General features: G+C 42.7%; 1 pseudogene; it reads left to right on the top strand.

Moving 5' to 3' along the window:
• The first annotated feature begins 7,625 nt into the window (after positions 1 to 7,625).
• LOC132668020 (actin-related protein 2/3 complex subunit 2 pseudogene) lies at positions 7,626 to 16,544 on the top strand (annotated as a pseudogene).
• The last annotated feature ends 876 nt before the right edge of the window (positions 16,545 to 17,420 follow it).

Below are 17,420 nucleotides of genomic sequence, written 5' to 3' on the forward strand. Positions count from 1 at the left end.
TTTTGGATGTTTAAAATTTTCCTTTACAATTGTTTTTGCTCCATCTCATGAACTGTGAGGTCATGACCTGAACCGAAATCCGGAGTCAGACGCGTAACCGACTGAGCCACCCAGGCGCCCTTCAAGTCATTTGGCTCTTTCAGCAACCCTGTATGGTAGGTGCTATTGTTATGCTGGTTTTACAGATGAGGAAACTGAGGCATAGAAAGATCACATAACTTGCTGCAGAGCTGTTAAGTGGCACCTCAGGATCAGAGCTCAGCCAGCCAAGTCTGGAGCCCGCACTCCCAGTCCACGGCACATGCTGCGTCACCTATCACTGCTGTGGGTGGCATGCCACTGTCCCATGGCTTTCCTTTGTCCCCTCCATTCCATCCTTGGGAACGTCTATGTAAGCCTAGTGCAGTGGGATCTTTGGGAGTGTATTTGACCAGGGGGACCGCAGGTCCTCTTGGAAAAGAACACCCACAAGGGGAAGGAAGAGCCAAACTGGTTCGAGGACAGCCTGATGTCTCTCTCTGACTTATTTTCCAGGCCAGCCCCCCAGGGTGGCAATAAGGCTGAAACCTAGGGTGAGCAGGGAAAAGTGTTGTGAGAGGGAAAGCGCCAGTCTCAGGAGATGATAACAAGTTAAGGAGCCGCACGCCCTCAAGGCAGGAGTCTCCCTGCTGGGCACTGGCCCTGATGGCTTTGACTGGGGAACGGTGGGTACCAAGCAGACTGAGCTGGTATCAGCCGAGTTCCAATGTCTCCTATCAACAGTGACAAGATCCCTCTCTATTGCCAAGTGGGACAGGCAGGAGGAAAATGACAACAGTCATTGCTAAGGGAATTTGGCTTGGGAAATATATGAGATCCTCCTGGAAGTTTCTGGAAATATTTGGAAGGAATTTCAGGAGGACCGGAATGACCGCAGAACAAGCAGCCATAGCATCAGAAAAACTCTTTTTATCGTCTGACCTCACTCCCGGGCTGGTGTGGCCTGATCTATATATAGGCTTAACAGTCCACGTTTTATAGTGTCTGCATTTGAACAATTGGGAGACCTTCTTCAAGGATCCGAAAGCACAAACACAAAATTAGGCACAGGGCCTTGGAAGAGGCTGTGGCAAGTGCCTTCATGAGTTTTAGTACCTTCTCTTCCGCAAGGGTCGGAAGAGTCAATAACACCCAAATATATCGCACAATGTGCATTTCTCACCTTGCTTTACCCAACTGTGGCTTCTTAAAGGATCTCTATTTTTTATGGTTAATTCCATTATTACTGATTACTGATTCCATAATTAATGATTTTATTTCATGGAGAGAAAACAAAAGCCAACAATATCACGATTTTCCTAGATACTACATAGTGACTGGCACTTTTCATTTCTCTTTTATCACTTTATACCCCCCTCAAAAAAAAAATCAACAGAAACACACCAAAACATACCCCTATACTCTTCAATTAGCAGATTTAAAATGAAAACTTGAAGCAATATTTTGCTATACTTTGATTCAAACTCTCTTTACAAATTAAATGGCACTTACAAAGGAAGCAACCTTTCTAATATGGTTGTAAGTTATTTTGCTTTATTGTGGTTTTATATCTCAATATAAAACTTTGAAAGCCTTCTTCAATAAACATCATACTCTCTTTTGCAACACGTAATTCATTTACTCCCTGGATTTCTGAACCAGTTCTCTCCTTTTGTGTTTTCCTGCTCTGTTTTATTTTACAGATGGCAGATACCCTGCAGCAGGTACAATCAGACACTGCACTCATTATAAGAGAATTACTGATAAAAAGTATAAGAAATGACATATTAACAGTCGTTAATCTTTTGGTTCATCTTTTAAAAAAAAATCAACTGATTAAATTTACAAGTTGGGGGGTAACTCTTATTTCTGGGTAAAAACAAATCCACCAAGTAGATTACTGATTAAAATCCAATACTGTTTTAAAAAGTACCACATTCCCAGTCTTATCTCACCGCTCCAGGATGTGACTGTGTCCAACTGGTCTGACATGACAAAGGATACGATAAGGCCCAAGTGGATGGTACAAATGAAAACAAATGCTTTAGGGCTGTAGCTTTATTTCCTGTACAAATAGGTACCACTTTCAGGATAAAATAACAAAAAAGAAATACACATTTTTTTTGGTAACAAAATACCGGCACAAAATTGTAAAATTTACACCATCTGAGCTGCCAAAAAGGTTTTTAAAAAGTATCAATCACTCTCCGAACAATACAACCGAATGTAAGAGTTAAAGTTGCAAAGGGTGATCTCTGCCCACAGAGTTTTGGTGTGTTGATTAATGGAAAGGATTATTAGCTTAACAGCCACCCCCAACAGAACTGTGTCCCTAACGTCCTCTTTCAGTCGAAAGTGTGGGTATACTCTGCTAAGTAGCAGATTGAAGGTCAGCCCAAGAGAAAACCAATTATCAAGTGTGAACTGCATTTCTGCTTAATACCTTTGTAGACACAAAGCAAGTTGCTCCTGACGAGACACATTTGGAATATGAAAAAGCACTTAGAAAGATAGCTCTCTATGGATGCCAGTGAGTTCAGCTTTCATCCCTCACCAAAGAATCCAAAGTTGAGGAAACTATCCGCCGAGTAGACCAGAGAACATGGGGCCCAGGAACTCCAATTTGGTAACTGTAAATGACATGGTAATTGTAATGACACAGACCGTTTGGAAATTGTAAATTTAAATGTATCTTTTGGTCAGATTTCTGTAAAAAAGAGAAGCTGTAAAACCGAACTTCAATAGCCATTTCTCAACATTGCTATTAAATATTTATCTCCCAAATTTTGGTTCCATCCATGTTACTAACCTAGAGATAAGTCAAGGTAAGTTTCTGCTTGGGTTCTGTTTCCTGACTCCCTCCAATCTTGTCTTTATTCTTGTTGCCTCAGTAACTTCTACTATCCTATTACCCCGCTTAAAATCCTTTGGAAGCTCCCCATCAAATATAGAACATGGTGTGAACTTTTAGTACCGCATGTAAAGGCTTCCACATGGGGCTGTAACTTCCTATCCAACCCCCCTCTCCCTGCCAATCCCCTCTGGAACTCCCGCCCCATCCTTGCTGAATGACCTACATACAGCTCCCCTGGCCCTCCAGCAGATTGCTCCCTGGAGCCCTGAATGCCCTTTCCCAGATCCTGGTAAACAATTGCTCTCCTTTGAGACTCAGCTCCAATGACACTTTCTCTGAAGCTTTCTGAGAGGTGTGATCAGATTTACTCTGTATCCCCCCTCTCCCACGGACCTCTGCCCCAACACATTGAACTCTTCAGATAATTGTTTCCTTGCCAATCTTTCCCTTCTAGTCTATAAACTCCTCAAAGGCAGAGGAGACCTAATGTGCTTTGTCACATTCCTTTTTGCATTGTCACTACTTAGTTTGGTGCTGGGTACATAGAGGGTCCTTAATAAACATTTGAGGAATCATTAAGAAGTGAATTGGAGCAGAACTTTGAAATGAACTGTATCTCCCTCCAAATATCCAAATACTATTTTTGGGTGTCTGCTCAAATGCCACCTTATGTAGAATTATACCCGTCCTCTTCCCACCTGGCACTTTCATACCCTGATTTATTTTTCTCCATAACAGGCTATCCATGTACTAGTTTCCTTATTGATTGTCTCTGTGTCCCTTAGCTCATCACCAGAATGTAAAAACTCTGAGATAAAACAAAACGAAACCCCAAACAGTTCTCAGTTTCTAGAGCTGCCTGAACTCCTTGGCTCGTGGCCCATTTTCTCTGTCTTCAGAGTCAGCTACAGTGCACGGAGTCCTTCCCGTGCTTGGCTTCTCTGACATCCACTCCCACTTTACCTCTCCTGTCTTTTCTGCTGTTCAAGTGATTAGCTTGGTCCTTACTTCTGTAATCCAACCTAATCTCCTTATTTTAGGCCCCATAACCTTAATTCCATCTGCCATGTCCATTTTGCTATGTAATGAAACACGTTCACAGATAATGACACCAGAGGGTAAAGATCATGGGAGCCCAAATCCTGCTTGCCACAGCTACCTTGGGAAGTGAGGACATCTAGGGGGGCCTGGGTGGCTCAGATGGTTGAGCATCTGACTCTTGATTTCAGCTCAGGTCATGATCTCGTGGTTCATGGGTTTGAGCCCCTCATTGAGCTCTGCACTGACAGTGAGGGATTCTCTCTCTCTACCTCTCTCTCTCTCTGTCTGCCCCTCCTCTGCTCACACACTCTCTGTCAAAATAAACAAACAAACTTTAAAAAAAAAAGAAAAAGGAAATGAGGACATACACGCATATTTGCATAAAGGAACACTTGAGGGATACAAAAAAAGTTATACGTGGTTTCCTACAGTTGGTGGTTGGGATGATGAAAAGGCATGGATTATTAAGACTTCCCAGTGTAAAGCATTTGATGTCATCTCCATTTTTGGACCAAGCGAATATATTATCTGGTTTAAAAATAGAGATCCTTAAAAAATTAAAAATAGAATTACCATATGGTCCAGCAATTCTATTTTGGGATATATAGCTAAAATAATGGAGACCAGAGTCGCAAAGACATGTTTTTTACATCCATGTTCATAGCAGCGATATTCACAGGAGCCAAGAGGTGAAGCCACCTAAATGCCCATCGGTGGATGGAGAGACAAACAAAATGTGGCATCTATATACAATAGAATACTCTTTTAGTCTTAAAGGAAGGAAATTCTGACGCATGCTACAACTACCTTGAGGATATTATGCTAAGTGAAATAAGACCATTGCAAAAAGACAAATACCGTACATATCCCTTCATACGAGGTACCTAGAGTCATATTCCTATAAACAGAAAGTAGAATGGTGGTTGCCAGGGGCTGAGGGGAGAGGGGAATGGGAAGTTGTTTAATGAGGACAGAGTTTCAGTTTTGCAAGATTAAAAGATGATGCAGATTGGCTGCATAATACTACCGAATTGTGCCCTTAAAAATGGTTACAATAGTAAATTTTTTTTAAAATGTTTATTCACTCTTTTGAGAGACAGAGACAGAGTGTGAGCAGGGCAGGGGCAGAGGGAGAGGGAGACACAGAATCTGAAGCAGGCTCTAGGCTCTGAGCTGTCAGCACAGAGCCCGACGAGGGGCTCGAACTCACAAACCACGAGATCATGACCTGAGCCCAAGTCGGACGCTCAACCTGCCGAGCCACCCAGGCACCCCTATGCAACAATAGTAAATTTTATGTTCTATGATTTTACCACAGTTAAACACACACACACACACAAATTAAAGATAAAGTTGTTGCCTCAGAAAGTGGATGAAAATCCAGCAGAGGGCTTGGTGTTCCTGTGATCCAGGAACCCTTACCCCTGCCCACCCCATGCTGGCAGCCGGCCAAATGTGGGTGGTGAATATTAACCCCACTGGTGAAACTGAAGCCGCTGCAAGGCCTTTTAAACAGTGGCTTGACCAGAAAAAACGCTACATGACTTCATCCTTGTAACAGCGGCTGACTTAACCCGTGCTGAGAATGTGGGAAATCTGTGTCTGTGTCTCAGACTTCAGACCCATTTCTCTTGAGACTCTCCTGGTCTATGGTTTGCTTTCCTGCGTTTCATTTCCTATTCTGCAAAAAGCACATCAGCAGATGACCTACAGTGAGAACGTTGTGTACCTTCAGGTGACTCCCTATCCTTTGCCCATAGCAACATCCACTTGCTCAACCGAACTGCTTCAGAATACAACGATCTAACATCGGTACATTTGGTCATGAATAACATCACCATTTATAGGATAGGATCATTGTTTAGCTAGAGATGCCATGACTGTAGTCCAATTCGTTTCGTGTTTTTTTTCTTCCTACGTATATCAGGTGATGAGCTGAACTGTGTCTCCCCAAAATTCATGTCTTGGAAACCCTAACCCCCAGTACCTTAGAATGTGACTGGATTTGGAGACAGTTTTTAGAGAGGTAATTAATTTAAAATGAAGTCATGAAAATAATTTAAAATTAATTCCAATATGACTTGTGTCTCTATAAGAAGAGGGAATTAGGACACAGACACACAGAGAGGAAAGGCCATATGAAAACAGAGGGAGAAAATGGCCATCTGTAAGCTAACAAGAGAGGCCTCGGAAGAAGCCAGGCCGGCCAGTACAGTGGTCCTTCCTTCTCCGTGGGCAATACATTCCAAGACCCCTATTGGATGTCTGTAACAATGGATAGTACTGAACCTTATACGTACTGTTTTTTCCTATACAGACATACCTATGATAGATTTCAATTTATAATCTAGGCATGGTAAGACATTAACAATAAATAATAACAAAATAGACTAATTATAACAACATGCTGCAATAAAAAATGAATATGGTCTCTCTCTCAAAACATCTCCTTGTGCCGTACTCACCTTTCTTCTTTTTGTGAAGGTGTGAGATGGGGTGAGGTGAATGATGTAGGCACCCTTGTAGTTTAGGGTGACCACGAACCTGACAGTAGAGGGTCATCTGCTTCTGAGGTTCGTCTCCAGTAACCAAAACCACAGAAAGAGAAACCGTGGGCAAGGGGGGACTACTGTCCGGTGACCTCGAATGTCTGGCCTTCAGAATTGTGAGAAAATAAATTTCTGTTGTTGAAACCACCCAGTCTGCGATACCCTGCTATAGCAGCCCTAGCAAAGAAATTACAAGTGAACAATTGAATCGCCCCAGGAATGAGCAATGATTCCGCTCAGAGAAAACAAATATTTTCCCGGAGAAGCAGGAAACAAAATCTGCTGAGAATTAGCTCTGGCCACACATACGCACAAATTTACTTTATGAAAACGAATACTTCCTTTTCAGACGATAACATCTGTTCTTCAAGTTGTTTATCAATTTTCTTGCAGACCCGTGTGCACTACTTTAAATATGTTTAATTAAAGGGGTGGGGTGTGGGGGAGAGCAGGAAGGACCCCCCCCTGCCCCAGAACACTGGGGAGAGAGGTTGCTCTAGCTGAAGCCTTCTGGGCCTCGGCCTTGGCCAGTGGCCTCCTAAGCCCATGACATGGGGCTTCTGGAATCTTTCATGGGATCCAAAGTGTTGTTCACGGCTCTGAACTCAATTCATCGCAACCCTTTATTCTCCCTTCCATTTCATGGTGTCTTCCACTCCCAACCCCCTAATCAGCATGTGTGTGCACGTGCACATGGAGGCTTACATCACTATCGAGGTTTTGCAAAGGGAAAGGCTGTATTGCTAAAGGCTCCAAAACACACCTGCTCCAAAAGCACAGAGAGAGAAATGATGATGGCATGCCTTCCTGGAATAGCAGATTTTTTCCCTGTGAAACTCAACGCACGGAAGTGATGTTCAAGGCCCTCGTTAACTTCGAAATATTATGTTTCTGCATGTAACTATGGGAATATTTGTTTTGCTTTGCTCTCTTCCTCACTGGTACACAGTGAGAACCAACCAGGAGGATGGATTGCAGGTCAGGAACCAGGAGACACTCTCACTGGTATGGTTGGAAGGGGAGAGGGGTCCTGATGCCCCAAGCCAATCTGCCGGCTGCAAGTCCTGAGCTGCAAGGCTGTAGGGCAGTGAGGGCAGTGCACACGTGGCTGCCCTCCTTGAACTTGCGCATCCTTGAACTTGCACAGGAGGCTTTCTTTAGTGATGGGGGGCGTGGCCGCACCAGACTGGCCTGGTCAGGTTCTCTGTGGTGTGTCCGCTCCTGCTGAGGTGGCAGATGGAGTGGCCAAGAAGTAAGCTGTCCTAATGGTTTCTTTATACACACATTTAGACCCAGATAAAAGCCTGCATACTGAACAGGGTATAAAATGGCTGATTTTCTTTCCAGCTAGAGCAGCTCTTTGCTACAGTTTCCTCAGCTGAGCTGAAAAGGGAGCAGGAAGCCTGAGGATTTATTTTGGAATGCACACACGCACTCACGGCTCTAATTTATTTATACATACGCAAGCTTTGTGACATATCTCTGAAGACACTCGAGTCCTCAGGCTTGGAGCTGAAAGACAAGCCTATTTGAGTGTAAACCCTTTGGTTTTTCACAGAATAAGAGCCTTTCAATTTGACTTCATTGATCAAAAAGCCAAACTATTATGGGGCACCTGGGTGGCTCAGTCAGTTAAGCCTCTGACTTTGGCTCAGGTCATGATCTCACAGCCTGTGAGTTCAAGCCCCACATCAGGCTCTGTGCTGACAGCTCAGAGCCCAGAGCCTGTTTCAGATTCTGTGTCTTCCTCTCTTTCTGCCCTTCCCCTGCTCATGGTCTCTTTTGCTCTCAAAAATAAATAAAACATATTTTTTTTTAAAATAAGCCAAACTCTTATTAAACAGGGAATGTAGATAATTTAAACCAGAAAGCGAAAGAATCTAGAATTGCTAAGTGTTAATATATGTGAATCACTTTGTTAAGAAAAAAAATCGTTGATAAAAAACCGGAGAATTGGTATCATCAAAGTCATTGAGATCTGCTGGAACAGAGAATGTGTATTAAAACAGGTGACATCCTGGGATCTCCAAGACATGTTTCAGCTTCACCAAAACACACCCAATAAAAACAAACAGGTCACTTGTTTAGTCAACTTGGGTCCGGGACAGTTTTGGCTATTTATACAGATACGATAGGAGGTCTGAAGCTTACATGGCCAACCCTGAATTGTTAACCACATGAAGTGACCCTGTGAAGGTGGCTGTGCCGTCAGCCTACGTCAGCTGGAAAAGTGGTACAGCGTCCAGTGATGGCACACAGCACATTGTCAGTGTGGATGCGGGACAGCACTGCCTCTAGGACGTGTCACATCACTGAGGTGGCTTGTCACCCAGGGAGGTGGAAAAATCAGAGAAGCTTAACTCCGGGGCCTCCGGTTCTTAAGTGTAAAATAAGGAGGTTGGAACAGATGGGTATTTCCTAAATGATGAGCCATAAAAATTGGATTCGAATATGGATAAGTTTAGAAAAGCCTGGGCTTAGTAAATTAAATAGGATTCTTTATTTAATATATTTAAATTTATTTAATACATTGAATCTTATTTCTTTGACTTAATATATTAACAATACTATACATCCTCCTGAAAAGGGGATAATAAATTATGTTTTCCAAAGGTGCTTGAACACAGAATTCTTTGAGAAATGCTGAACTAGCAGGTCTAATTTTCCATAATTCCAGGGAAGGAATGAGGCCATGAGATACAGCAGTGGGGAAAGAGACACTTGGCTTCTGCTTCCAGAGTCTCCTTCATGACGTCACAAGAACGGGGAAGCTGGAAGGACCCCTGGGAGTCCTTGTGACAACGCCAGGAGTTCTAATTTTGCACAAGCAAATGACATCGGCCCTTTCTAATTAAGGTGAAATATGTTTAGGTAGAGCACATAATGACCTGTGATGTGATGGCTGAGTTGCTGAAAAGTTAACTCATCCCTTCAGAATTCTGGAGCCACCAATAATGCATCCCTTAATTCCAGTCCTTTTCTTTGTATCATGTTAAGATGCCAATGCCCTGGGAGAGAGACCCTTAAACCTAATATATCATTAATGTGTATGAGGCTGAAGCTGTCAGATCTTTTCCTGAGGGAAGATTTTGATTAAAAAAAAGGAAAGAAAGAAAATATGAAAAGCGTGAATATTGACTGGCATAGAGAGGAAAAAGGAGAAAAGAGGGATTGTAGAAATAACATAAGAGAGTCTCAGATTTTATTCTGTTGCATTGTCTCAGGTTGGCTTTCTGAGAAGCAGAGCCTCAGACAGGATTCTTGTGGAAGACGTTTGTTGATGGAATCCTCTCCAGAGAGAGAAAGTTGCAAGAGCAAGATATCTGACAAAAAGGAAAGCTAAGTCAAGACGAGCTATGGCCTAGCTTCAGCCAGGCCCCACAGGGGACACGCTGACCACAGCTGTCCCACAGAGTTTGTCATGCCCCGAGGAGAGGCCAGCCTCTTGAACCTCTGTGTAAGGCAGTCACTGGGTGCCAGCTGTTCTACCGTCCATCCCTGGGGCAGGGCATGACCTCCCAGGCAGGAGACTCTCACACAGCTGAAGGCTCGGCCTTTGTGACAGGGGAAGGTGTGAGCCATCAGAGGCCAACACTCACACCAGCTGGGGCATGGTCGCCTCAGCCAGATGACAGGATCCAGGGGGGCACGGGCTGCACCCATGACCCACCCGTTCAGAATCGGTCTGGTTTGCCTTGACAAAAGTTCAGGTGACTGGAGTAGCGTATAAGATTCCTCATGTTCCTACACACCTTGGAGTCCTAAATGTTGACAAGAGGCTTCTCCACTGACGAGAGTTTGACATCTCCTTGGGGAGAAATTAACCACACTCCAAGCTCTTCTCTCAGTTCCAGAAATTATTATTATTTTTTTAAGTTTATTTATTTATTTAGAACAAGTTGAGGAGGGGACGAGGGGGTGGGGGACAGCGGATTTGAAGCAGACTCTGTGCTGACAGCAGAGAGCCCGATGTGGGGCCGGAACTCATGAACTGTGAGATCATACCCTGAGCTGAAGTCAGACGCTTACTGAGCCACCCAGGCGCCCCTAGGTGTCCTCGTTTCCAGAAATTATAAAGAGTTAAAGGAATTCTGGTGATTTCCTGTCTGTCTGGATTATTTTTTTCTTTCTTTTAAAAGCATTTTTTAAAGGCCACCTGACATGCTCATATCCTTTTGAGCAATACTAAAGTTCTATATTGAAAAAAAAATAGGTGTGGCAGGGGAGGATCTATCTTTTGAAAAGAAATGGCTGGCTTCATAGCATTAATTTTTCTGTTACAAATCTGCCTGAAAGAGAGAATGAAAGAAAACGTGTCTTTTAGGTTCTTTACCATAAAGCAATTCTAGACCAATTTCAAGGAGATTTCAAGGTAATCCTCAGCAGTTCTTCGTGTAAAGTAAGAGTAGTGTGCTTCTTATTATAAAGGTAATTTGATTTGCCTGATAATTATTATTTAGCTATTAAGTCTTTTCTAGGGTGTGCCTTGGAGGACAGTTAGAAGCTTAGATTTTCTCTTTCAGAAAGCCTCCGGTTCTCTTTTTTATGGGTTCGTCGAATGAGTGGGGCGGGGGGCGGGGGTACAATTCTGCTTAATCCAATGCCCTGTCTCTGCTGGTGTTTGGCAGCTCATGTACGTGACCTCAGCATCCTGCGTATTTTCTAAAGTGGCATTTCTAGTCCTTTTGGAAATTCATCAGGGAAAGGTCCATGAACATTTCTAGAGTATCTTGTAAAAAACTGTATGCTTCTGGAATCCCAAGCATAAGAGCCAGGAATCGTAACAAAGTCTAGGTCAGTAGGAAGACAAAGAACACTCCTCGTGTGCTTCTGTTAAGAGGATTTGTCCATCACCTTCATCAGATCACATGATCTGTTTTATTCTGCAAGGGCCTTGCACAAAAGGCACACTTAAAGTAAACTACAAAACTCCACATCTTCCTGCCTGCTGGTCAGACTATATTCCTTTTGATGGGGTGCATGTGGTGGCGGGGCAGGGGCGGGGTGCAGTCAGGGGACAGGATGATCTTTCCCTTCCCAAAATCTATGCCTTTAATTTTCCAGGCTTTGGCTCTATATTCATATTCAGCCCTTGGATTTCCAAAAATAATACTCCTCCCGGCCCCCTTCCCCAACCCAAACCCTCTTATTTTCTTTCTGAAAAAAGCCTGGCTTGTGTAAATAAAACATTGCCAAGGCTTTGCTTCTAAGCAATTGGGTCTGCTCTGAATTTACAAAATCCATGCAACAATTCATTTGACTTCAGGCTCCCTCCCCTGGAAAGCAGTGTATATCTGAGTATTCTTGTGAAAGCCAAAACACAGCTTGAATTCTGGAGATGTGCAAGGAAGGACAAGGAAGAGCAGCTACCTACTGTAGCCAAACACTGGTCCCAGTACATCAGTACCTGTTTGTAGAATTAAATCGAATGCTGCGGACGTAGCTAGAGGTTTCCAGCAGGTATGGGGAACCAAGCCATTCTCACCAGCTGGCAGCACATCCAGGCCTTCCTGGAGGACTACACAGCACAGTGACTCATCCTTTGTCCTTCTCACGCATCAGAGAGAAAACAGAGGTCCTCAGATAAAATTGCCGTCAATCCCTGCCCACTCCCAAACTAGCCCCAGTTGGTGCCCAGTTCTTCCCCCTCCTGACTCAAAACAGGAATCATTCCTATTTCCATCTAATGCTGATTCTGGAGAATGTCTAATTGTCTGTTAGGACATGAAGTAAGTGTCTCCGTTTCTCTGACTCCTTGGCTGATTCAACATCTGTCACATCTGTCACTCCACCTTTGTGCTCCTCTGTTTTTGGCTCTGCTTTCCCGGTTCTGTGTCTCTAGACACATGTCTGTCTCCCACTGGACTGTAAGCTTCTCAAGCGTGGAGACTGTGCCTTATTTGTGCTTACCTTCAGAACATACCATACTGCTTGCGTGTGATTGCACTCCTTACAGGGCTGTAGAATGTGTGACCGAATGTCACATGCTTCGAGGAAATTAATATGGGAACATTCCATAAAGTAGGTAGAAGAATGAAAAAAATTTGTTGATGGGGATAACTGTGAGAAAACTATTGTAATCATTTAGTTGCTAGGCAAAGAGCACTGGACTAGCCAATTGTGGCAAGGAGAAGGACTGTGCTCAGGCTCGTAAGGAGGAAATTGGAATCAGAGAAGATTCCTGGTTGGCAAGCCATTGTCAGATCTTTACAGGGGCACCTGGGTGGCTCCGTCGGTTGAACGCCTGACTCTTGATTTTGGCTCAGGTCATGATCTCCCAGCTTATGAGATGGAGCCCTGTGTCAGGCTCCATGCTGATAGCACAGACCCTGCTTGGGATTCTCTCTCCTCCTCTCTGTGCCCCTCCCCCTGCTCATGCTCTCTCTCAAAATAAATAAACATTTAAAATAAATAAAAATCTTTATAATATTCATTCATTCATTAAGTATGCAGTGCCCCTTCTCATGCCAGGCACTAATTTTCGGGCCTGGAGATACAGAGGTAAAACAAAATAAGAATATAAACTCAGAAGAATCAGATTTAAGTACTGCAGTCAATTGTTTTAAGCTTGCCAAGTTTGACAGGTATTGGCAGTTGGAAATCTAGGACTGGAGCTTTGGAGAGAGTTCAGATATTGAGATAAATATTTAGGAAAATATTATGCAAAGGGAATAGTTACTTTAGGATTCCCAAGGGTAATTATTGCAGGAAGGATTAAGAAGAAGATATAGTCTTGTGAGATCTTTGAAATATATATTTGGAAACATAAAGAAAACATCCTACAAACACTTGAGCAAGAGAAACAGAAGTTACCTCTTTTGAGGGAGCACCAGTTAAGACACATTAAGGCAGAAGGTGAGCTAGTCATCAGGACTAGTCACACATATTCTGGTCTTCCCTTCCTTCTGGAAACATGATAGGATTATCTGTCCTTAATCCTCTTTGAATTAGGTGAGACAGTATGACTTGCACCCTGAGTGTAGTATGCCTGACTCCCAGCTGGAAACTTTAAGAGACAGAACACAGTTTGCCAAGTGTCCTTCTCTCCTATGTCCTCATTAAAGAATATATTTAGATGAAGCCATCTATTAGGCTGCGTCCCTGAATGACCACGTGAGCAAAGCCACCTTACTGATCCGTGCTGTACTTGTAGCATGAGTGAAAAATAAACCTTTGTTGTGTTAAGCCACTTAGCTTTAAGGGTTGTTTGTTACTGCAGCATTACCCAAGTGATCCTGACTGATACATAGGCTAAACTGCTATAATTAAGAACTCAAAAATCTGTATGCCACATAGTCCTTCATGGTCACAGGTTCCTTCCGTTTTATAGCCTTCCCAACCTCCTTGTGTGTTTCCTCATTCTCATAGTCAAAAGTTGTTCACCAGCTCCACATTCACACTCCAGCCCCATGAAAGGAATGAAGGGCAATCAACTTATTTTTAAGGAAGTGACATTAAAGTTGCACATATCACTCTTCCACACATTCCATTCATGAAAGCCTGGTCACAGAGCCACACCTAACAGCAGGGGTGGCTGGTAAAAGTAGTAACCAGCAGTTATGCACCCTACCAAATCTGGAGTGAGATCAATTCTTTAAAAAGAAGAAAATGGATAGATACTGGTGGCAATTTACAGTGGCTGCCATAGGGTTCATGGCATGTCCAAGGAGCTAACATAAACGTAGTATAGTTATGGCTGGAGAATATAGTGAGATAGAGAGGGTGGCTCAAGGAGAGGTGGCAGGAAAAAAAAAAGAAGAGATGGCAGAGATAAGTGAGGTCAAGATCAAGGAGGGCCTTCCAAGATTTATTTAAAAGTAATGGAAATCCACTGAAGAGTTTTAAGTGTGGGAGCAACACAGTCATATTTGCATTTTAGAAGATTCTTCTGTTTGCAGGAGGGAGGTTAGATTGAAAAAGACCAATTAGGCAGCTTTTGTAGGATCTAAGTAAGTAAGAACTGGTAGTCACTTAACTCCATAGCAGAAGCTCTGGGGACAGGGAGAGGAAGATGAATTCCATTGTTATGTAGAATCCGGAATCAAGAATACTGAAAGGTGTGGTGAGAGCTATGAGGGCTGAGGGAAACCAGAGGGTTAAATATCTTCCCAGATTTTCTGGCTTTAGGATTGAAGTGGATAGTGCTATCAAATCCTGGAGGGAAAATTCTGGCAGAGAATCAGGTTCACTGGGAAAGAAACAAGAGTCATTTTGATCACATTGTGTTTAAAGTGCCTGTGGGGTGTCCAAATGGAGATATTTGGCAGTTAGTTATATGTCTATGGTCTTGAGTACAAGTGAGGGATCTAGGATAGATCTGAAGGATTGGGAATTGTTAATGTATGGATAATAATTAAATCCAAGGAAATGGCCAAAATGGCCTGGAGAAAGTGGGTTGAGAAGAAAAGGGGAGCTCTGAAGAGCATCAGCATTTGAGGAATGGGAAGAGAGGGAGGGGCCTAACATCATAATTGAGAAGAAAGTGCCGGAGGAAAGACGGAAGAATCAGGAGATACATGGCTTCATGGATGCTGCAGGAAGCAAGAGTTTCAAGGAGAAAGTGAGCAAAAGTCTAAAATGTAATGAGAAATACAGCAAAACAAGACCAGAAAACAGTTTAGATAAAGTATAGTCCAAACAGTACAAGGCAGAAAGCAAATGAAACTTCAAATCATTTAAAAAAAAAAAAAAAAGAAGAAACATGCAATAAAATGATTGAGGTGAGATTAAATAGAACAGCTATGTCATAAAAGGAAAAGGGCAAAGCAAAGATTTTCAGATTATTTTTTAAATTAAAATTCAACTATGTGCTGCTTACGTGATGCTTGACAGAAAACACGATATCACTAACAGTTTTTGATGGAATAAGCAAATACCACTGAGAGAATCTGAATACTATGATTAATAAATACTACAGAATGGCTAATTCCACAAAGAAGCCATTCCAGGTTCAGGAAATCATACAATGATTAAATCTGAAAGCCCGAAAGATGAAAAATGTTCTGAAAACATCATCAGGGTAAACTCAAAAGCGCTTAAAAGCAACAACAACAATAAATCACTCAGCCTAGGTGGGTGAGGTGGCAGTGGTGGTGGCTAGGTGGCTGGGCAGGCGGGTTCAGGCGTTGGGGCCAACTGCTGCCAGGATCCTGCTGGAGGCAAACAAGTGCATCATTGAGGAGATGCTGGCACTCAATTTCGAGAATGCAGCCCCTCACAGCAAACCAGAAGCAGCAGTCACATGTGCAGATTTCGATGGAGTCTGCTATCGTATTTCAAATCCTAATGGAGACAAAACAAAAGTGATGGTCAGTATTTCTTTGAAATTCAGCAAGGAATTGAGGCACATAGTGCTGATGAGTTATTAAAGAGAGTGTATGGGAGCTTCTTGGTAAATCCTGAGTCAAGATACAATATCTTTTTTGCTATTGTGACTTTGGAAATCTGCTGGCATCCAAGATTCCACTGTGCATCAGGTTGGCATGTTGAAATGAAATTGTTTTGCCTCTGTCTTTGAGAAATACTTCCAGTTCCAAGAAGAGGATAAAGAAGGAGAGAACAGGGCAGTTATCCATGTAGGGATGATGAGACCATGTACGCCGAGTCTTAAAAAGAGTCACAGTCGTCTTCAGCATAGCGCTTAAGGATGTTGATGATGCGGCCATTGGAAAAGTGTTCATGCAGGACTTTGAAGAAGGAGGCAGAGCCAGCCATACAGCCCTACAGGTCCTCTTTAGCCACAGGGAACCTCCTCTCGAGCTGAAAGACAGATGCTATCATGGGTGACAATACTGGCTATCTTAGCTTCATGCTGTTCCCTCACTACACCAATGCCAGTCTTAAGACAACACCATGTTCTGGGTGATTCCCACGTTCTGGGACTATTTGCACTACCACATCAAGGACTTTCAGGCCCATATTCACACAAGTATGCAGGCAAACACATTCCTCAAGGTGCTAAATCATGCATGCCCAGGTGCCAAGAAAAAAGAAATGAAAACAATCACTGGGAAGATGTTTTCATCCAGCTAACTCTTGGGAAAAGGATGAGGAAGTGGCTGGCAACTGAAGGCTGGAACACTTGCTACCAGATAATGTAGCTTTAAAAGTAATGGAACACCTCTTCGGGTTCTTAAGGGATTCTCAATTTTGGTTCCATTTTGTACATGTTTGGAAAATAATCTGCAGAAACAAGCTGTGCTTGCAAGGAATTCGTAGTTCTCAGGAATTAAAAAAAGGAAAAAGAAAAGCTGTGGGGCAGGGCGTGTGGGTGGCTCAGTTGATGAAGCGTCTGACTCTTGATTTCAGCTCAGGTCATGATCTCGTGGTTCATGAAATCAAACCCCAAGTCGGGCTCTGTGCTGACAGTGCAGAACTTGCTTGGAATTCTCTCCCTCTCTCTCTCTACCCCTCCCACATGTTTTTAGGGGTCATTTTTAATGATCTCTGATGACCAAACCAGACTTTGGAACATTCTCTGTCCTCCTTCTGACTCTACTTGTGGTGAGTCCATGTTCATTATAATCTCAAAGGAGAAATAAAACTTTGTAAAAAAAAAAAAAGCAAAAACGACAAGAAACCAATCTTACTCTGAGCATTTTGGTAACTTTTTTTGTGTATGTACTTAGCTATACTTTAAGTAGTTGCTTTGTATGAGATGGTTAAAAAGGCCAAAGATAAAGGTGTTTGGTTTTTTTTTTTCCTTTTTTTGTCAGTGAAGTTGCTGTTTATTTATTTATTTTTCCGGCCTGTTTCATATATGCGTGAAACAGAGTTGTCCAACGATAAACTAGAATTTTATTTTTCTGAATTGTTCTAAAAAAAGCAATTAACTGAAATGAATTATAGATTGCAATGTAAAATGCAAAACTATAAAACTTCTAAGAGGCAACATAGGAGATAATCTAGGTGATCTTGGGCTTGGCAATAATGTTTTAGATACACCACCAAAAGCATAA

The sequence above is a fragment of the Panthera onca genome, chromosome B2 (genome assembly GCF_046562875.1).
Source record: "Panthera onca isolate mPanOnc1 chromosome B2, mPanOnc1 haplotype 2, whole genome shotgun sequence".
Taxonomy (NCBI): domain Eukaryota; kingdom Metazoa; phylum Chordata; class Mammalia; order Carnivora; family Felidae; genus Panthera; species Panthera onca.